At 49.2% G+C, this 21,932-nt stretch overlaps 1 pseudogene; it reads left to right on the top strand.

Moving 5' to 3' along the window:
• The first annotated feature begins 1,544 nt into the window (after positions 1–1,544).
• Positions 1,545–20,847, top strand: LOC136567828 (keratin, type II cytoskeletal 71-like; annotated as a pseudogene).
• Positions 20,848–21,932: the final 1,085 nt, after the last annotated feature.

Here is a 21,932-nt window from a genome sequence, read left to right as displayed (position 1 = left end):
TAGCAGGAGAGGTTCCATGTCTGGAGGTGGCCAGAGCTCTGGTGGTCACGGATCTGGCTCTGGCAGTGGCAGCTGCAGCCCCCAAAGTGGGGGGATGAGCTCTGGAGGTGGGAGCAGTTCTAGCAGGAGAGGTTCCATGTCTGGAGGTGGCCAGAGCTCTGGTGGTCACGGATCTGGCTCTGGCAGTGGCAGCTGCAGCCCCCAAAGTGGGGGAATGAGCTCTGGAGGTGGGAGCAGTTCTAGCAGGAGAGGTTCCATGTCTGGAGGTGGCCAGAGCTCTGGTGGTCACGGATCTGGCTCTGGCAGTGGCAGATGCAGCCCTCACAGTGGGGGAATGAGCTCTGGAGGTGGGAGCAGTTCTAGCAGGAGAGGTTCCATGTCTGGAGGTGGCCAGAGCTCTGGTGGTCACGGATCTGGCTCTGGCAGTGGCAGATGCAGCCCTCACAGTGGGGGAATGAGCTCTGGAGGTGGGAGCAGCTGTGGCAGGGGAGGGTCCATCTCTGGAGGTGGAGGACAAGGAAGCTCTGGCAGGAGACCATCCACGTCTGGAGGTGGTCACAGCTCTGGTGGATATGGATCAGGCTCTGGCAGCTGCAGCCCCCACAGTGGGGGAATGAGCTCTGGAAGCTGGAGTGGCTCTGGCAGGAGAGGCTCCATGTCTGGAGAAGGAGGAAGCTCAGGTCATGGAGGATCCAGCTATGGCAGTGGTGGGTGCATTGGTGGAGGAGAAGGAGGCTCAGGGTATGGAGGAGGATGCTCTGTTAGGAGAGGCTCCATGTCTGGTGGTGGGGAAGGAGGAGGAAGCTCAGGCTATGGTGGATCCACTTATGGCAGTGGCGGCTGCACTGGTGGAGGCGAAGGGGGCTCAGGATATGGAGGTGGCTCTGGCAGGGGAAGCTCCATGTCTGGAGGTGGTCACAGCTCTGGTGGATATGGATCAGGCTCTGGCAGCTGCAGCCCCCACAGTGGGGGAATGAGCTCTGGAAGCTGGAGTGGCTCTGGCAGGAGAGGCTCCATGTCTGGAGGTGGAGGAAGCTCAGGTCGTGGAGGATCCAGTTATGGCAGCGGTGGATGCATTGGTGGAGGAGAAGGGGGCTCAGGGTATGGAGGGAGCTCAGGATATGGAGGCTCTGGCAGGAGAGGCTCCATGTCTGGAGGTGGTCACAGCTCTGGTGGGTTGGGATCGGGCTCTGGCAGTGGCAGCTGCAGCCCCCACAGTGGGGGAATGAGCTCTGGAGGTTGGAGCAGTTCTGGCAGGAGAGGCTCCATGTCTGGAGAAGGAGAAAGCTCAGGTCATGGGGGATCCAGTTATGGCAGTGGTGGGTGCATTGGTGGAGGAGAAGGGGGCTCAGGGTATGGAGGAGGAAGCTCAGGCAGGAGAGGCTCCATGTCTGGAGGTGGTCACAGCTCTGGTGGATATGGATCAGGCTCTGGCAGCTGCAGCCCCCACAGTGGGGGAATGAGCTCCGGAAGCTGGAGTGGCTCTGGCAGGAGAGGCTCCATGTCTGGAGAAGGAGGAAGTTCAGGTCACGGAGGATCCAGTTATGGCAGTGGTGGGTGCATTGGTGGAGGAGAAGGGGGTTCAGGGTATGGAGGGAGCTCAGGATATGGAGGTGGCTCTGGCAGGGGAAGCTCCATGTCTGGAGGTGGTCACAGCTCTGGTGGATATGGATCAGGCTCTGGCAGTGGTGGGAGCAGTTCTGGAGGAGGAATTAGCTCTGGGTATGGAGGAAGTTCAGGCAGTGGAGGATCAAGCTCTGGCTGCATTGGTGGAGGAGAAGGGGGCTCAGGGTATGGAGGAGGAAGCTCTGTTAGGAGAGGCTCCATGTCTGGTGGTGGGGAAGGAGGAGGAAGCTCAGGCTATGGCAGATCCACTTATGGCAGCAGTGGCTGCACTGGTGGAGGAGAAGGGGGCTCAGGGTATGGAGGGAGCTCAGGGTATGGAGGAGGAAGCTCAGGCAGGAGAGGCTCCATGTCTGGAGGTGGTCACAGCTCTGGTGGATATGGATCAGGCTCTGGCAGCTGCAGCACCCACAGTGGGGGAATGAGCTCTGGAAGCTGGAGTGGCTCTGGCAGGAGAGGCTCCATGTCTGGAGGCGGAGGAAGTTCAGGTCATGGAGGATCCAGCTATGGCAGTGGTGGGTCCATCTGTGGGGGAGAAGGAGGCTCAGGGTATGGAGGAGGAAGCTCTGTTAGGAGAGGCTCCATGTCTGGTGGTGGGGAAGGAGGAGGAAGCTCAGGCTATGGTGGATCCACTTATGGCAGTGGCGGCTGCACTGGTGGAGGAGAAGGGGGCTCAGGGTACGGAGGGAGCTCAGGGTATGGAGGAGGAAGCTCAGGCAGGAGAGGCTCCATGTCTGGAGGTGGTCACAGCTCTGGTGGATATGGATCAGGCTCTGGCAGCTGCAGCCCCCACAGTGGGGGAATGAGCTCTGAAGGTTGGAGCAGTTCTGGCAGGAGAAGCTCCATGTCTGGAGGTGGAGGAAGCTCAAGTCATGGAGGATCCAGCTATGGCAGTGGTGGGTGCATTGGTGGAGGAGAAGGGGGCTCAGGGTATGGAGGGAGCTCAGGATATGGAGGCTCTGGCAGGAGAGGCTCCATGTCTGGAGGTGGTCACAGCTCTGGTGGATATGGATCAGGCTCTGGCAGTGGCAGCTGCAGCCCCCACAGTGGGGGAATGAGCTCCGGAAGCTGGAGTGGCTCTGGCAGGAGAGGCTCCATGTCTGGAGAAGGAGGAAGCTCAGGTCATGGAGGATCCAGCTATGGCAGTGGTGGGTGCATTGGTGGAGGAGAAGGGGGCTCAGGGTATGGAGGAAGCTCAGGCAGGAGAGGCTCCATGTCTAGAGGTGGTCACAGCTCTGGTGGATATGGATCAGGCTCTGGCAGTGGCAGCTGCAGCCCCCACAGTGGGGGAATGAGCTCTGGAGGTTGGAGCAGTTCTGGCAGGAGAGGCTCCATGTCCGGAGAAGGAGGAAGTTCAGGTCACGGAGGATCCAGTTATGGCAGTGGTGGGTGCATTGGTGGAGGAGAAGGGGGTTCAGGGTATGGAGGGAGCTCAGGATATGGAGGTGGCTCTGGCAGGGGAAGCTCCATGTCTGGAGGTGGTCACAGCTCTGGTGGATATGGATCAGGCTCTGGCAGTGGTGGGAGCAGTTCTGGAGGAGGAATTAGCTCTGGGTATGGAGGAAGTTCAGGCAGTGGAGGATCAAGCTCTGGCTGCATTGGTGGAGGAGAAGGGGGCTCAGGGTATGGAGGAGGAAGCTCTGTTAGGAGAGGCTCCATGTCTGGTGGTGGGGAAGGAGGAGGAAGCTCAGGCTATGGCAGATCCACTTATGGCAGCAGTGGCTGCACTGGTGGAGGAGAAGGGGGCTCAGGGTATGGAGGGAGCTCAGGGTATGGAGGAGGAAGCTCAGGCAGGAGAGGCTCCATGTCTGGAGGTGGTCACAGCTCTGGTGGATATGGATCAGGCTCTGGCAGCTGCAGCCCCCACAGTGGGGGAATGAGCTCTGGAAGCTGGAGTGGCTCTGGCAGGAGAGGCTCCATGTCTGGAGGTGGTCACAGCTCTGGTGGGTTGGGATTGGGCTCTGGCAGTGGTGGGAGCAGTTCTGGAGGAGGAATTAGCTCTGGGTATGGAGGAAGCTCAGGCAGTGGAGGATCAAGCTCTGGGTGCATTGGTGGAGGAGGAGGCTCAGGGTATGGAGGAGGGTCAGACAGGAGAGGCTCCATGTCTGGAGGTCACGGCTCTGGTGGATATGGATCAGGCTCTGGCAGCTGCAGCCCCTACAGTGGGGGAATGAGCTCTGGAGGTTGGAGCAGTTCTGGCAGGAGAGGCTCCATGTCTGGAGGCGGAGGAAGTTCAGGTCATGGAGGATCCAGCTATGGCAGTGGTGGGTCCATCTGTGGGGGAGAAGGAGGCTCAGGGTATGGAGGAGGAAGCTCTGTTAGGAGAGGCTCCATGTCTGGTGGTGGGGAAGGAGGAGGAAGCTCAGGCTATGGTGGATCCACTTATGGCAGTGGCGGCTGCACTGGTGGAGGCGAAGGGGGCTCAGGGTATGGAGGAGGGTCAGGATATGGGGGAGTATCTGGGTGTGGTGGAGTTTCAGGGTATGGAGGAGGAAGCTCAGGCAGGAGAGGATCAATCTCTGGAGGAGGAAGCTCCTCTGGAGTTTGGGGATCGAGCTCTGCTGGTACTTGCAGCCCTGGCAGTGGGGGGGAAGGAGGTTGGGATTGCTCTGGAGGGGACAGTTGTTATGGGGGAGGGACCTGTGAATATGAGACACCCAGCTGCAGAGATAAGACTGAGGAATGCCTGTCAGGAGCAGAGTGGTCTTCTCCAAGCCTAGGTTACTGGTCTGGCTATGGAAGCAGCTCAGGTTCCCCTGGAGATGCTGCCCACAAGTAAAACTTGGATGGAAAATCTCACCAGTGGAACAGGATGAAGTTGTCCCCCCTCATTGTCGGGGGCAATGGGACTTTCCTGCTGTCACCACTGGTCTGGACGTGCTGTGCATCATCCTGAGCTCTCCCTGCACAACCATCCCTGGACTTTCTAGGGATCCCACTCCTCTGCTGGATGCTGATATTGTGATGGTGTCCCTTCCTTGGGCTTTCTCAGGGCTTTTAATCTCAGGCTGTGTGGAACTTTTATCTTTGGCAACTAAAAGCTTGAAACCCTGTCTGATGTGTTTGTTTTGGTCTTGGGGAGGGCAGGACTCTGATGTCTCTGATGAGACATTTGATAGAACTTTCTATATAAATGAACTAATGGAAATCTGATCCAACCACAGAAAAAAGTTTCTGGAAAAAGTTAAAAAGTGGAAGAAAGTGGCTGGAAAAGAATGACAAATGCAGATTGTCTGCTGTAAAAATAGGGTTTAGGGCCAAGTCCTTTATGTCTGGTCTGGCCAGTCAGCCAGGACTCATGGCTACACCTCAGATCCATCATTCCCTCCAGGAGTCACTCATTAAATAACCTGGGGGCAGATCCTCTGCATAGCTTTTTTTTTGTCACTGCAGCTGCAGATGAAGAAAGGAGCAGAAAGTCTGGGAATAACAAAGTCTCATCTCACTTTTGGTTCAGTTTTCCCCTGTAGTCCCGAGTTAAGGTGAGATGGGGTGTACCTGAGGAAACATTTCTTGGCCAGATCTGATTTTGGGGCTGTCCTGTGCAGGGTCTTGATGATTGTTGTGTGCCACTTCCAAGTCAGGATAGGTGATCTTATTCAGTGGTGGTTTTTATAACAGGAAGCAAGATATTCCCTAAATTTCTCCCAGAACCTCCTTAAAGTCCAATCAAAAGTTCTGACAAAGCACAGAGCAGCTGATTTTATGTCAAAAGTTTGTTCAAGAAGCTCAATTTAATAATGTCACCCTTGTTTAGCAACACTCCACTAAGACTAGTGGAGTGTCCCAATCCCATTGGGAATACATCATGTCCTTTCCCCATCTGGAGGGAAGGAGGATCCTCTCTTTTGGAGAGAATTCCAACTGTGAAGAGTCCTGGGAGGGGCAGGAGGGTGACGGGGAGAGACCCAGATTTCTGGGAAATACTGTGGAGACCCTTTTGCAAAGGACTGCGGTGCCACAAAAACAACCACAGCATGCAATGGAATTATGGAACTATTTTGATAGGAAGTGATCTTTAATGGTCATTTTCCTTCACTGGGGGCTCCAAGAGAGCTGGAGAGGGACTTGGAAAGAAGTGATGGGACAAGGGGTGGGTTAGAGGACAGAAGAGGGGAGGGTTAGGTGGGACATTGGGAAGAAGTTCTTCCCTGTGAGGGTGGTGAGGCCCTGGAATGGATTTACCGAAGGATTCCCCATCCTTGGAAGTGTCCAGAGCCAGGTTGGATGGGGCTTGGAGCAGCCTGGGATAATGGAAGATGTCCTTGCCCATGGCAGGGAGTGGAACAGGATGAGCTTTAAGGTCCCTCCCATCCCAATTGTCTTGATTTACAAGACAGGTGTCTGCAAGGGAAGGCAGAAAAGCCTCCCTTGGAATGGAGAATGTAAACCCCCTCCCTCCGAATTATTATAATTTTGAAATTAGGGGGCTCTCAGGCAAAGATAAGAGAGTAGGAATAACAATTCTTTAAAAATGCGGGTGTTAGAATGGTAGGTGCTGCTGCCTATCCCCTGTCCCCAGCAAGCCTCTCCTATCAAAAAGCAAGCTGAGTGAACATTCAGGCAACGCAGTCAAACCTCCATTCAACACTCACTGGGGCTGGCTCAGTGATAGAGGCAAGAAAGGCTCTTTTGCAAGGTTTTATTCCAGCAGGGCAACACAGTCGCTGAAGGACAAACCCGGGAAGGGAGGATAAACCACGTGGAGCAGTCATCTTATAAAGGGGAAGGGGTAGGGGGCAGAGCTAAGGGCTGGTCAGAGGGGACTGGCCTCCAGGGGAAGGGAGATGGCCACCAGGGACGCCAAGCCAGTGACAAAGGAGGGAGAAACCAGAGGAAGTTGCCACACCAACTCCATGGGGGAGTCTGTTTTTCCCTTTGGGAGGGCTAACTATGGTAAGTTGTTAATGTTTCCAGGGCTGAGTGCTTGGGGATTGACCAAAAGGAGAGAGTTCATGAGATACATGCTACAGTTCTTTATTATACAGGTGTGTATAATAAAGCAAACAAACAACAACCACTCCGGCACCAACACCAAACAGAACCCAAACCCAGTCCCAGCCTTTGGGCTGTGGCACTGTCCTGTCATGACGTTCTGATGCTTGTATCCCCATTCCTGTGTTCTGTTCATGCTGGATATCATGTTCTGTGCCTTCAAGACTGGCTCTGAAGAGTGAATGTTTTGTTTTGGTTTTGCTATCAGCCGCTCCCCCACGGCTGGTGGGACACACAGACAGGGCAGTACCTGGTGCTGCTTTTGCTTTTTGCTTTGCTTTTCCCTTTGCTCTTGCTTCAGCTTTGCTCCTGCTTTGCTCTTGCTTTTTGCTTCTGCTCATTAGTTAGTTTAGCTAAGCAGTCCAAATTTTCCCTGGACTGTTTCTCCTTTCCCTTTTTTGAACCCACTCAAACCTGCTCCAGACTGGGACCTGGGAAACACCGAGAGTTTGCACCTTGCGGCCTGCAGCAGCTACCCCCAGTGTCAGAGGGACTGATAACAGAGCGACCACCCCCAAGAGAGACTTTCTGAATTTGTAATCTTTTTCAGAATGGTGAAAGAGTGGTGTCATCTGGTATTGTTAATTTTGTGTGTTGGGGATGTTTTGCCTGTTAAATAAACAGGTTCTTTCCACTTCTCTCCGAGGAATCTTTCCCGACCTGGTTGCGGGGAGGGGCTGTGTGGGTTTGCTTTCTGGAGGGGCCCCTTTGGCGGTTTTCTCCCAAATTTGCCCTAAACCAGGACAGGCACTTTCCATTTGGTGCAGTTCCGGGCACAGCCAGCAGGGGCGCTGCTGGCTCCCGGTGGGCGGGGCAGGTGCAGTGATCCCTCCGTGGCTGCAGGGGGCGCTGTGGGGCGGCGCGGGGAGCACGCAGCAATGGCGGCTGGGCCCAGACGGGGAGGCACGGAGGAGAGGCTTTGATCCACAAACCCCGGGGCAGCCGATCCCTGTGCCCCAGCAGGACTCTCAGGAGCAGCAGGATGCAACGGCAGGGATGAGCAGAAATCCCAGTGCAGTGGATGAGATGTATCAAAACTCCACAACAATAGCTGTAACCTGCGGGATGCCCTGGCAAGGCAGGGGCATACAGGGCCTGTTGTAAATGCAGGGCCACTGATATTATGAGTAGAAAAGTTGTCAATTTTTTAAAGGTTGCAGAGTTCACAAGTTAAACCAATTGCTGCCAAGTTGGAGTTCTAACTATTTGTTGTTAATAATTTCATGTTGTAATCCCCTGTTGTTAATAGTTTTCCTTTAATTACCTGTTCTTGATGGTTAGAAATCCCCTTTTGTCGAGTATCACCCTGCTGCTTCCTGGACGATGGCACTCGGGACTGTGAGGAGGAGGTGACATCAGGGTTGGCATGCAAATGAGGAAACCCCTCGCCAAATCTAGCAGGAAAAACCCCTAAAAACAACGAGCCACCACAGAATTAAGAGATCAGAGTGATGTCTAGACGTGAGGAACGTGTTCGCTAAGACCCTTTTTACCCCTCACCCTAACCTAAAAAGATGTCGGCTAGAAAGAGGACCTCGAATGTCAAACTGAAAAACCGAGGAATCTCCTGGTGCTCTCGTGAGGATGGAACCCCCAGCTCTGCCTGCATATCAGCAGACACAGCTGCACTCTTCCTCTCCCTCCATGCCACTCCTGGGAGCAGCAGGGGTGTGAGCCCGACCCATTGGTTCTCCCCACCCAAGCTGATTTTTAATAAAGGCATTAAAAAGGAGAAAGATCTCCTGCCCTTTTCAACTGATGAAGGAAGGAATGAGGAGGAGGACTCCATTTTATCAGAAGGCTAATTTATTACTTTATTGTACTATATAATATTAAAGAATACTATACTATACTAAAGAATACAGAAAAAATACTTACTGAATGCTAAAAAGATAATAATGAAAACTTGTGACTCTTTCCAGAGTCTTGACACAGCTTGGCTCTGATTGGCCAATGAGTCAAAACAACTCACACTGGCATCCAGTCAAGCAATGACCTTCGGTAAACAATCTCCAAACACATTCCATATGAGCACAATACAGGAGAAGCAAATGAGATAAGAATTGGTTTTCTTTTCTCTGAGGCCTCTTGCAGCCTTTCAGCTTACCAGGAGAAAAAGCCCTGGGTGAAGGAATCGTGTTCAGAGAATGTGAATGCCACAGGGGCCGAGCAGCAGGAGAAGGGTTCCCCGCTGGGTTATGGTGGTGGCAGTGAACTCCCTTCCTCAAGCTGCAGGTCCAACCATCCTCCCACGAAGACCAGCAGCGAGAGAGTGGCTGCCCCAACCCTGTCTTTTTTTACCTGCCCCCATTCTCATGGTATCTCTGCTCCCTTCGCCCCAGACAAACTCCCAAAAACCAGGGGAGTTCCTTCTCCCCATCTCAAGAGCCCAGCCATCGGTGCTTCTTAGCAGCTTAATGGGAAGAAATTCCACCAGTAGTAAGGAAAGAACAAGAAAAAACCCAACCCCCAACACCAATGCATTCCATGATTCCATGTGGAGCCACAAAGGGCTAAACCAAGCTCGCAGCAAAGTCTGGAGGCACTTTGGAATCTGCATGAGGGAGCCCCAGATGTTGTAGTTCAAAACTGGGTCTCACCTGGCTCTCACCTGGCCTCACTTTCATGGCTCTCAAGAGGCTTCATGATCCAGGTGAAACCTCAGGATCTAAATGAAAAGCCACTCTGCATCATCACAATTCTGTTTTTAATCCAAGGGATTAGGCTTTAATTCAGGCAAAACTTCATCTTTTAGGATAAAAAATGGACTAATTCCACACAGTCTGGATGGTTATAGGGCTTTAGTTTTACAGATAAATTAATTGTGCAGCTAGGGTGTTTCTCATCTCTAATCAGAAGAAATAAAAATTCATAACTAATAAAACTATCGGATTATTATTAAAAAGGATTGATGATACAAGTATATAATTAATTTAAAATTATCTGATTAATAATACAATATTATATTGACAATGAAAATGAGTATTGAAAAAATTTTATTGATAATAAAGATGTATGATAATAAAAATATTGAATATAATATAATATATAATAAAAGTATTGAATGTAAAAAAAATGGACTAATATAATTATCCTATCAATAATATAATTATCTGATTAATAATGTAAATATTAGATTATGGATTAAATATTTGATTAATATTAGACTAACAATAAATGTATCAGATTAATAATTAGAACATTGGATTGCCAACAAAAAAAATTTGCTTAGTAAAAAAAATTGGAATTATGATAGAAATATCTGATTAATAGTAAAAATATTTTATTAATAGTAAAAATATGAGTGCTGTGATCAGGCCTGAGTGTTTTTTACTGATCCCCTTTTTAGTGTGAAAGGACAAAAAGGAAGAAAATGGGTAAGAAATGAGCACTTCTGGAGGAATTGCAGCATCCTATTCATGCCTTTGCCTTGGAGGGGATGAGTCACCTGCTGGGGATCAGACACAGCCTCTGCTCCAGGTGCCGCCAGACTTTTGAGGTTCCGAGGAGAACTGAGAGCAGCAGCTGGGAACCCTCGAGGGGGTTCTGTGCTGTTTACACGCTGGGAGTGTCCCAGGTACTGCAGGGAAGGCTTGGGAGGGAATATCCAAGCCTGTTCTGCTCATCAGCGGAGCCATCAAGGGCTGCCTAGTTTCTGGAGACGTGTTCCAGCACCTCCTTCCATATCCAATTATACCTGTTGGAGTCAGAGGGCAAAATCTCATCTGGCATTTGAGTTGCCTAAAAATACCATATTTTTTAATATTTATGGTGGTTCCTTTCCTCCGTGAGCTTTTCCTCCTGCTGGTTCTGCAAGGAAGAGCATCTGGCCCACTTTAGGACTTTGGACCACACGGATTTAAGACCAATGCCAAATTTTAGGTCTTTGGACCACATGAATTTAATAATAAGACCAAATTTCTGGGGTTTAGACACAAGTTTAAATTCAAGATCAAGTTTTAGGTCTTGGGACCACAAAAACTTAAGACCAACACCAACATTCAGGTCTTTGGACCACACAAGTTTGAGATCAAGGTCAAATTTAAGGTGTTTGGACCACAAAAATTTAAGACCAAGGCTAAATCCCAGGGGTTTGGACCACAGAGATCTAAGGCCAAGCACAAATTCCAGGTTTTCAGACCAGACAAATTAAAGACCAACACCAGCATTTAGGTCTATGGACCACAGAAATTTAAGATGAAGGCTGAGATTCAGTTCTTTGGACTATTCAGATTTGAGCAGCGGTGACCAACCAGATTATTTTCTTTCCAGTGCCAAAGTGTATTCAAATGTGTGGAAAGCATCAAAAAATGTGTGGAAGGCATCAAAAAAAGATGCAAAGTTGATGTTTTCAACTGCTGGCTCCTCATTAGCTCATCCCGAAGTTCATAGAACAGCAGAATATATCCTGAGCTGGGTGGGACCCACAAGGATCATCCAAGTCCAGCCTCTGTTTCAAATGCCAATTTGAGATCACCCGTGAAAATGTCACGAGATTTACTCCACAAGGCTGCAGACATCTCGAGTTTTGGCGTTCAGGGGCTGAGCTGAAGCCATGAGAAGAAGAGGGGGCCCTGGCTGATGTCTTGGTGTGTGTTTTCCATCACCACGGAGCTGTCAATGCCGAGAGAAGGAGTTTGCTGACACCCTGTGCCCAGGCAGAGCAGGAGCCTCTGGGAGTGCTGGTGGATGAGCAGGATCTCGGGAATGGGGGGAGGACAGGGAGAAGGGAGGCACTGGAGGAAGGTCAGTTCTCTTTGGAGCTGGTGGTGACTCTGTCTCGTTGCTGGTTTTATGCCAGAGGCTCACACGTGTTGTACAGAACATCCCAGGCTGAGTCAGCCTCAGAGTCCATGGGCAATGTCAGCTTCCATGGATTGAGGACCTTGTTGTCCAAGTGCTGTCCTAAATATTATCCCCCACTGCTGTAACAACCTCTTGCTTGTGGCGTCCTGGAAGGTTCCTGAGTGTTTCCAGGGAACTGGCTCATCCCATGGAATCACAGAACTGTGGAATATCCTGAGCTGGAAGGGACCCACAAGGACCTTTGAGTCCAGCTCCTGGCCCTGCACCAACATCCCAAAAGTCCCACTAATTACAAAATCCTACCTCCTGAGAGCATTGTCCAAATGTTCCTGAAGCTCTGGCAGCCTCCGGGCCATGTCCATTCCCTGGGGAGTCTGGGCAGTGTTCTACCATTCCCTGGGGAAGAACCTTTTCCTGATATCCAACCTAAAGCTCCCCTGGCACAGCTCCAGCCATTGCCTGGGTCCTGTTCCGGGTCCCCAGAGCAGAGGTTGGAGCTGTCCCTTGGGATGAAGCTGCAGCCCCCAGTGAGTCTCCCCCCAGACTCCTCCAGCCAGACAAACCAACCCTCAGCTGCTCCTTGTGTGGCCTCTCCAGACCCTTCCCCATCCTCACAGCACTCTGGGTGCTCCAGGATTCTCCAGGATGCTCGGGGCACCCGCAGGGACCCGAGCAGGGGCCCAAATGCACGAGATACCACCATCTAGTGGGAGGAAAAGGTTGTGCTGTGCTAAAATGGAGCTGGTCTTTGCCCCAGTTCTCCCAGTCTGACTGGTGGAGTTTTTTACATCTTTGCTGTGCAGATGTGACCAGAACAAGACATTCCCTCCTGATTTACTTTGGCAAAAAGCCGTGAAATTAGTCATGGCTGTATTGTAGCACCATCAAAATTGTGGGGCTCATTGCTGGGCCTCTTTCCAAAATTCCTGGTGATTAGAAGAGCACTGGTGAGCTGTGATTACCCTGGTACACAGGCCACATCCAACCCTCCCTGTCATGGGAGGGAGCTGCAGAAAGGTGACTGCTCTGGCACAGATACACCAAGTTCCACCAGCTGGGTGGGAGAAGTGGATAAGGCCTGGTGTGCCTCAAATCTGGGGAGCTTCGGCTGTCAAATGAGGCATAAATATTTTGTCTCCTACAGCAATTTGTGTGGGATGGGGTAGAGCTGGGAGAGGGAGGCAGAGTTGATGTTGTGGCCCTGTAAGCTACAGCCCAAGGGTGGCATCAGATGGCCCCAGGTACCTCTGGGGACTCAGGGTCATTAGGGGTCAAGTGGGCTGGGAGCCAGAAGAGAGGGTGATCCAATGGATGAATCTTTTGTGACATCCAGGGCTGTGAAAACTCAAATTCAAAAGTTTGGCTTAGAAAAGTAGAAGAAAACTCAATTAAACCATCCACGACCTTTTGCAATTTATTCTTGGAGGACAGCCTGGACCCAGCCATGAACCTGTTGGCTCTGGCCACAGGAAGGAAATAAAGACTCTATGTGAACTCCTTTGTTTGAAAAGCTCCACATTTTCAAGGCAGGTGCTGTGAGAACCCTGCTCAGGGCCCTTGGGGTACCTCAGGAGTACCGGGAGGGGGATTCAGCAGAGCCCAAGGAGAGACAAGCTGGAGGCACAAAATGAAGCTGAATCAGAGCAGCTCCAGGCCAAAAGTCCTCCCATGGGCTCCAATCCTGCTCTTCCAGCAGGGAATGCCATGGACGCTGCCTCTGTTTAAATTAAACATCCAGACTTCAATTGCTGCCCTGTGTGGGTGTAATTGATAGCGCTGTCAAGAACCCCTAATTAAGCTGCTTGTCTTTCCAGCTGCCTCAGCCTATCAATTATCTCCCTTGCTGGGCTGAGGGCAAAGTGTTCCAGAACAGAACATTTGCAAATAATGAGGTACAGGGAAACCTTTGGCATCAGCTGCTCTCGGAAACAGAATTCCAGCAAGGTTCCTGGTAACCAGATTGGTTTTTCATCAGCTTTCTTGTGAAAACCTCTTTGACAAGCCCAGGAACTGAAAAAATAATTTAAAAATTTAAAAATTCCTGAAAAACCAAGGCGAGAAATTAGCAGGGGAAATATTATCCCATTTCTTGGTGATTTGAAATGCTTAAAAGTTTAATGGCCACAAAAACACTGACCAAGGTTTGAGCCTATTGAAAAAGTTCAGGATTGAACTGGTGAAGCAGTAGAGGAAAGTGATTTCTTCTTGTTGATCTGAAATGAAACCTTCACTACTTTGTGTTTTGAAAGAGACTTTGGCAGGAAGGCACGAGCAGAAAGATGGAATCTTGGCTCCACCTCTCGGGCTCTCAGCAACTCTGTGAAACTTCTCAGCCTTTTCTTCTCCACTTGTCAAGACACTCCAATAAATCCCTTTTTATTTGCCTTGAGCTATCCAGAGGGTTTTAATTACAAGCTCCCATATAAAGGAGAGTGACAAGGAGTAGCAGATGGATTAATAAGGAATTTTGCAGGATACAGGTTGCTTTAACCTGTATCCTGCAAAATAACGCACCACAACCAGCTTAGCACTGCTCTCAATTAAATAATTAACCAGCATCCAAATAACAGACTTGGGATAGAGCCTCCTAGTTTCAAAGCTTTTTATTGTCTTCTCCAAGTGAGTCTTGTTCTCCAGCTGTTCTACACAATCAAAGCCAAAGACTTAACAAGAATCACAGAATCATGGATTGGGTTGGAAGGGAACTTAAAACTTGTCCAGTTCCACCCCTGCCATGGGCAGGGACATCTTTTACTTCCAGGGTGCTCCAAGCCCCATCCAATTTGGCCTTGGGCACTGCCAGGGAGGGGGCAGCCACAGCTACTCTGGGAAATCCATCCCAGGGCCTCCCCATCCTCACAGGGAGGAATTCGTTCCCAATATCCCCCCTATCCCTGCCCCCTGGCAGTGAGAAGCCATTCCCTGTGTCCTGTCCCTCCATCCCTTGTCCCCAGTCCCTCTCCAGCTCTCCTGGAGCCCCTTTAGGCACTGGAAGGGGCTCCAGGGCCTCCCTGGGGCCTTCTGTTCCCCAGGCTAACACCCTCAGCTCTCCTACCTTATCTTCATGGCAGAGGAAACTGTCCTTGGAAGAAAGAAACACTCTCCAGGCCATTTCCTAGCTTGTATTCACTGTAAGGAAGGAGAACAAGCTAACTCAATAAAAGAATCCAAGCTGACTGCATTTACACCTAGAGAAATTCCACTGGATTTCTCAAATGTTCACTTGTATTGTATATTGAAACTTCCTAATTTCTACCAGGTACTGCAAACCCCAGGAAAACTCCAAATTATTCCTTTTCATCAAGCAAGCTCCACTCCTGATATGTGTGTAAAGGAGGAGCACAGACATGTCCGGGCAAAGGGATCCTTCTGGGTTGTGTCCTCTCCTCCATGGTGAGGACATCCTTCCAGCATGAGCCAGCAGCTGTCAGCTGGGTGAGCTTCCCATGGGAGAATATTCTTTTCACCATCCTCTGCTTCTAGTGGGTTGACCCTTGGCTGAAGCAGCACTTCTGCCTCCTGGCATTCTTTGGGAGAGACTATGGAACCTGGAGCCATGGCCAGAGACTCCAAAACAAAAAGGGATGGAAATGGGTTTGTTCTGGGCTCTGGGGAGGTCAGGGGTGCTGGGGCACCTGTGGGTTGGTCAGCAAATGTGGAGGTGCTCACCTCGTGCAGGTCAACAGGGACCTCCTGCAGCCTCTGGATGTGAAGGCCAACCCTGAAATCCAGTGGATCTGAAAGCAGGGGAGGGAGCAGCTGAAGGGCCTCCACAGCCAATTTGCCTCTGATTGACAAAGTGAGAGTTGAGAGAAGACTTTGGCATTCCAGACTTTGGTATCTCTTCCTCTCCACTGCAGTTCACGAGCCTTGAGCTGGTTTTGGTATGTATGACCCCAGTGCCATGACCACAGGTAGAGCATGTTATGTTTTTTTAATCTGATTTATACTTTAAAATACTTTGATGAACTGCATCTGGTTTTATTATTAATAGTGGGAGGGGGCTGTTCCTCCAAAGCGTCCAGCAGGGCTTTTGGCACTGTTGGCTTCTTTCTTCCATGGTCTCCTGTTCATGAATGAGGGTTTCCACTTTCAGCCCATTGATGCAGATTTATTTAAAACTTTGGGTTTTGTTAGCTACCACAAAGGCTGTGCTGTCCAGGGCTTCCTTGGAGAAGGGATGAGCAGCAGGCTCCCCTTGCTCTAGGATTCATGGAATCATGGAACTACAGAATATGCTAAGCTGGAAGGCTCAACCCATGAGGATCATTGAGTCCAGCTCCTGGCCCCATGCACCACACCCCAACAATCCCACCATATATGGCTTGGGTTGAGATGGACCCCAAGGATCATCCAGTTCCAATCCCTTTCCATGGCAGGGACACCTCCCACTTGATTGTAGGTTTAGGAAGGTCACATTGACCCCCTTTCTCCTCCCATCCTCCTCAATGAGCCTGGCGATTCTGACCCAGAAGAGCAGATTCCTCGTGTCCCCCCACCCCCGACTCCTGTGGTCCCAGTAGGAGTCATCCCAACACGCCTACCTGAACAGGTGGCTTTACTCTCTGAGTGCAGGGGAAACTTCCAGAGCATCAGAACAGGGCATTGGCTGCCCAATGGGATGTCCTGTGGAAGCAGCTGCTGCCAGCCCAGAGGGACATCAAGGCTGTCTTGGGCAGCATTGCCTGCTGCTGGTGGCAGTGGCTGGACTCACTGCAGTGGGAACAGGACCAGGTGCAGCCCAAGCTGAGCCACTCTGAGGAGTTCGTGCAGGAGTTCAGGTGCCAGTGAGTGAGGAGAAACTACCCTTGGGGCAGGAGATCCAACAGCTGCACTAAGGGGACTCTTGGCTTGGGCTGCACCAATAGACTTCCAAAAAACTGAGATAACAAAAGCTGTGATTCAAAGGGCTAAGACTCAAACAGCTGAAATCCAAAAGGGTGATGTGCAAAAATCTGGGATCCAAAAGGCTGAGATCCAAAAACCTGACACCTGAAATGTTGAGATACAAGAGCCTGAGATCCAAAAGTTTGAGATCAAAAGGTTGAGATCCAAAAGGATGAGATCCAAAACACTCTGTCCTCTCAATATCCACTCAAAAGAGTGTGGTCATTCCATTCTTGGAATGACCCCTTCACTGGTCTTCTCTCTTCCCCACCAGATAGGAGCAGGAAGTGCACAGATGCGCTACTGCTGAGAGCAACTGGGTATTGCTGGAGAAGGTAAGGAATTGGGATCAATGGAAGATTTTCAGCAAGAACTCTTCAATGCTGGATATTGGGATTCTGGGGAACCCCTTAGCTGTTGCTGGTCAGGAGATAACTGAGTTTCTCAAACAAAATTTCTTACTCCAAAAATATAATGGAATTACCTTAGATCCTTGGGTAGGCATAATTTTGACTCCTAAATGTCTGGAAACTCTTTCAGGATGTGGAGTGTGTCTGTCTGACCAAGGCAGAGCTGGAAGCAAAGGTGGAAATCCTAAAACTGGAGATGGAGTTCCTGAAATGTATTTCTGCTCAGGTAGGGACACTCCTGTCCCAACTGTTCCTCATGGCAGCTCTTCCTCCCATCCACTCATTGTCTATATGAATTTAGGCCAGATTAACCGATCAGGCTCTTTTTGGGAATGTCAGTCAGGAGGATTTTGAGATTTGAAAAAAATAAACCAAACCCAGTTTCAACTCCTGGGCTGTGTCTCAGGTCAGATTCTACATGGTGGCGTTAATTCCACTGGGGTGTGAGATAAGAAATCCAGGGACAGGGATGCTCTGGTGACCTAGGGCTGCCTAGCACAGCTTCTAGGAAAAGTGAGCTGGAGAGAAGTCCCTGTGATGCCTCTGTCACCATGAAAATGGACAACAGCTGGCATGAGGGTATAGCTTGGAAAAGCAAATCCCAGTTGGAAGCATTGTACTGAAACAGGGTAGGTCTGGTGACAGCTTCTTAACACTCTCACTGTCAGAAATAACAGTGCAAAAGTGGTGGGATTTGGTTCCAGTCTTCAATAAGTGATTTCTGGATCTAATTTCCCCTTCTGATAAACTCTGTGAGTCTCAAAGCTGGGAGAACACCCCTGGAACAGAGGTGATGGCGTGTGCTGGGAATGGGGAGTTGTAGGAGAATTGACTATTTTCTGCTAGCACTCTCAGGATCCACAAATCTTATTCTCTAAACTGAGTTTAATTCACTCTGGACAGAGACTCAAGGCTCCTATGTAAGCCACAAATATCAACTCCCAGCTCTCTCCTTCCTTACTAACAGGTCCAAGAGCTTGAGGAGGAAAAGCGGAGGCACTTCAAGAAGCTGACGTCCCACCAGCGAGAGATGAAAGAGCTGAGCTTTGTGATCTAGAGGAGGCAGTGTGACCTGGAAAACGTGAAGGATCAGGTGGGAAGGGTGGGATTTAACATCTGGATCCTATGTGTCACATTGCAAGTTGTGTTTTCTACACCTTTGTGGCATCTATAAAAAAATGGGGACAAATTTCTTAGTAGGGCCTGTGGCAATAGGACAAAGGGTGATTGTTTTAAACTGGAGAAGGGTGGATTTAGATTAGACTTGAGGAAGAAATTCTTCCCTGTGAGGGTGATGAGGTCTTGGAATGGATATGCCAGAGCAGCTGTGGCTGCCCCACCCCTGGAAGTGTCCAAGGCCAGGTAGGATGGGGCTTGGAGCAACCTGGGATAGTGGGAGGTGTCCCTGCCCATGGCAGGGGTGGGACTGGATGAGCTTTACTGCCCTTTCCCACCCAAACAATTCCATGATCCCACAATTACTTTCATCTTTATCAAAGTGAGTTGCCTCACACTGGCTCCATTGGTCTAAGGAAGCTCTTCCCAGAGTTAAGCAGGGAAGAAGGATTATCTCCCAGCCTATTTTCTGCTGGATCCTTTTGATTATTGCAAAGAGCTAATGGCACCAAATTAGATCATGGGATTAGCTACAGCTCTCAGAAAATTGCTGAAATTGCTTCAGCAGGAATTCTGGATTCTGACATGGATTCAAAGCACTCAGCAAATGGGTAGAATTATGACTCACCAGTAATTCAGCACCTGTAGAAACTGGTATAATTTCCAGACCATCTAATTCATTATATAGTTTATAACGGGAAGCAATGGGAAACCTTAATTATTAGTTCCAGTTAGGGCAGAGTACTGGTATCCTCCAAACTAAACTCAAACCCGTCTGGCAGTACAGGGAAATGTTCAGACTTCCTGGAGTATTTTATAATTGATTATTGATTTTGGAAACATTTTGCTTTTCTAAAAAAAAGCCCTGATACCCCCTCAGTTTGAGACTTTCAAAATAAGCAGGATTTTTTCTTTTAAAGTTGGGAATGATGAGAAAGAAGATACAAAAAGGCAGGATGTCTCGCCCCCCCAGAAGGTGTCATTTTTGCAAACATCACCTGGTGACATTGAGCAGCACAGCAGCCTCCCCCAGGCAGGCTCAGTGAGCTGCAAGATGAGCTCCAGAAGGCCAAGGATGAGCTGGCATGGATGCTGCAGGATTCCCAGGAGCTGTGGAATGCCAAGATGGCCCTGGATATTGAGATTACAACCTACAAGACTCTGCTGGAGGGTGAAGAGGCAGGTGGGTTCCACCACAGCCGTGTGTGGGCAGTGCTCAGTCCTGGGGCTCCTCCTCCAGAGCCCCAGGAAGGTGAAAAGTGCTAGAAATGCTCATTGCATCATGGATAACCTTGTGACTTCCTTCTCCTCTGGGATCTGCCTTGGGAACCCTGTTGGAGAATGTAAGATAAAGGTTTTCAAATTTCCTTACAAAATTAAATCATCTCACTGTGGCTTGGAGGGGGAGGAAAAGAAGGAGGAGGAGGAGAACGAAGTCTGTGTCCTCCCCATGAGTGACTCCTGTTATGTTTTCTTTCAACAGTGATTTCCATCAGCTCTGGGACTGACCTGGGATGTGGGCCTGGACAGCCCAGAAGATTCCAGTCCTCCTGCAGTGCTGCATCCCCACCCCACAACATTTGTGCCCCTCATGGAGGATTCACCTCCAGAAGTGTGGCTGGCTCCAAAGTGAGGAAATTTATGCCTGGTGCTCCTGGCTGCATCCCCAGGAGAGAGGAATTTAGGGCTAGAGCTGGGGGCTCAGCCTTTCCAGACACTGGGGAACTTGGGAGGTGTGGGAAGAGCTGCAGGGCTGCCAAGAGCATGGGTAGCTCTGCTTAACCATGAGGGATGTGTGGACCAGGGGTAAGGATTTCAACTGGACCTCCTTGTCCCAGGAACAGCCAGATCTGAACTTCAGCTGTGAGGGTGGTGACAAGCAGGATTTAAGGGCTAAAGCAGAAAAATCAAAGTCCTGCTCCACTTTTAGTGCTAAAAGTAACCTCAACTCCACCTCAACACAAGGGAGAGGCAGACTGGGTGTGAGAACAGTAGAGCATCAGGAAACCACATCAGAAAAGCTCCTCCACTGGGATCACATCAAAAAGGGACACTCGGAACATTAAAATCCCCCAAATCCTTTTGATTTCCAGTCTTTCTTTAAAGGGTTGTTGGTTGTGTGATTTTGAGTGATAGGAGCACTTATCACTCAATTCCTGTTTCCCTTTTATTTTTCCTCATTAAAACTTTGCTATCTCTGTGCCAAACAGTGTGATTTAATCCAGAATCTTTTCCCTAAGGTGTTCTGGGAAGTGTTTCTGGAAAAGGAGCTCATCAAAGTCTGTCCAATGTAGCTTTAGGAGACTTAGTGGAGTTTTGTGGTGGGACACACAGAGTCACGGAGAGGAAGGAAGGATTTTAGTGATGTCCTGGGAATGACTGGTCATGCATGTGCAGGCAGGGAAGCCATAAAGAAAACCTTAATTCAGAATTCCACCTGCTGGAGTCAACAAAGATTAATTACTCCACTGGTGCTCCTTGGACACACATAAATTACACCACCCTCACTTCTCCTGGGTGGCTTTAAACCTTTTACTCCTTTTCCAGTAAAATTAATGGAGAGCCAACATGTTACTGTTTGCTTTTAGGTGTTTACCAAAAGTACACAAATGGCCATTCCTTAATTGCACAAGACATATCTAATGATTAGAAGTCTTAATTAAACAGAGGAGGCAGAGCAGTCTGGAGAGGGTCATGGAATCATGGAACGGTTTGGGATGGGAGGAACCTTAAAGCCCATCCAGTTCCACACCCTGCCATGGGAAGGGACAACTGTCACTGGACCAGGTGGCTCCAAGCCCCTTCCAGCCTGGCCTTGGAGACTTCCAGGGCTGCGACAACGGGGATCCAATAATGTAGATCCAGTCTTTGGTTGGTGTAAATTTAACGTCTTTTAAGATGATTTTCACCAAATTTGACTCCTACCTGGATTCAAATGGGTGTTCTAAAATTCAGAATGAAATCATGTCAGCCTCTGTGTTTTTATGTCGTATCTGTTGCAGACATGTGATGACAAAACACATTTTTTCATAGCTCTTCAAAATCTGCTGGAAGAGGTTATTACGGGGGGAAAAGCCTTGTAATGTGCTTGGTTGGTTTTTCAACATTGTTTTCGAGGTCCTATGAATATGATTCAGGTTTTCAAAAAGATCAAATGGGGATCTTTTTGTTTCATTGTACAGTTGAGCAGATTAAAAAAGAAACTAGAAATGAGTAACATAAATCAACATAAAATCAATAATAAAAAAAAGTATTAAAATGTTCTGTGATTAGACTGATGAAAGAGCACAACAAAGAAATGAACTTGAGGTTGGGCAGATACATTTTACCAAAGGCAAAATTGAGAATAAAGGTCTTTCCTCACCAAAATTATCAGGATTCAGAACTGCAAGAGGTTCCTCTCCCCCCACACTCTCATGTGATAAGAAGTTATTTCCCAATCAAATATGAGAAGCACAGAATACATCAGGCTTAATCATTAATGAAGGAAACCACAAGAAAGATTTGACAAGAAAAGAGCAATCAAACAGGTATAAATATTCATTAGGAGGGCTCTGATTGCCAAAGGTTTTCCACTAGAAACAGACCATCCTCTCACTTTTTATACAAGAGGAGAATAAATCAGTGCAATGACATGGAATTAGGGTTATTTCTTTGCCTCCAAACTCCCCTATCACAATTTCAAGATGTGATAAGCTAACTTGGCTAGTGTTGAACTTAAACCTGGCCTCTCTGAACATCAGACATTCTGCAGCACCTCCCAAAGCCGCACCAATCCAATCCAATCCAATCCAATCCAATCCAATCCAATCCAATCCAATCCAATCCAATCCAATCCTTTATTTGGGCATTGGACTTTTGGCATAGGAAGAGCTTTTCTCCTGGCTGAGTACGCTTCCCACTTTCCACAAGCAGTTCCTTCCTAGGATGGCTCAGGGAATCTCTTCAACTGGAAAACCCCTTCAGCTGGAAGGGATCAGCAATCTTGTGGATTTACAGGGACATTTCTGTAACCTTTTAACAACTGAGGTACTTTTCTCACCTTTTCTAACACTTTTGCTTTGCCAGGCAGTGGGACACCATCCTGACCCAGGG

Source organism: Molothrus aeneus, chromosome 30 (genome assembly GCF_037042795.1).
Source record: "Molothrus aeneus isolate 106 chromosome 30, BPBGC_Maene_1.0, whole genome shotgun sequence".
Lineage (NCBI taxonomy): Eukaryota > Metazoa > Chordata > Aves > Passeriformes > Icteridae > Molothrus > Molothrus aeneus.
Note: the sequence above shows the minus strand (reverse complement) of the source record. Positions and strands in the feature narration are given on the sequence as shown.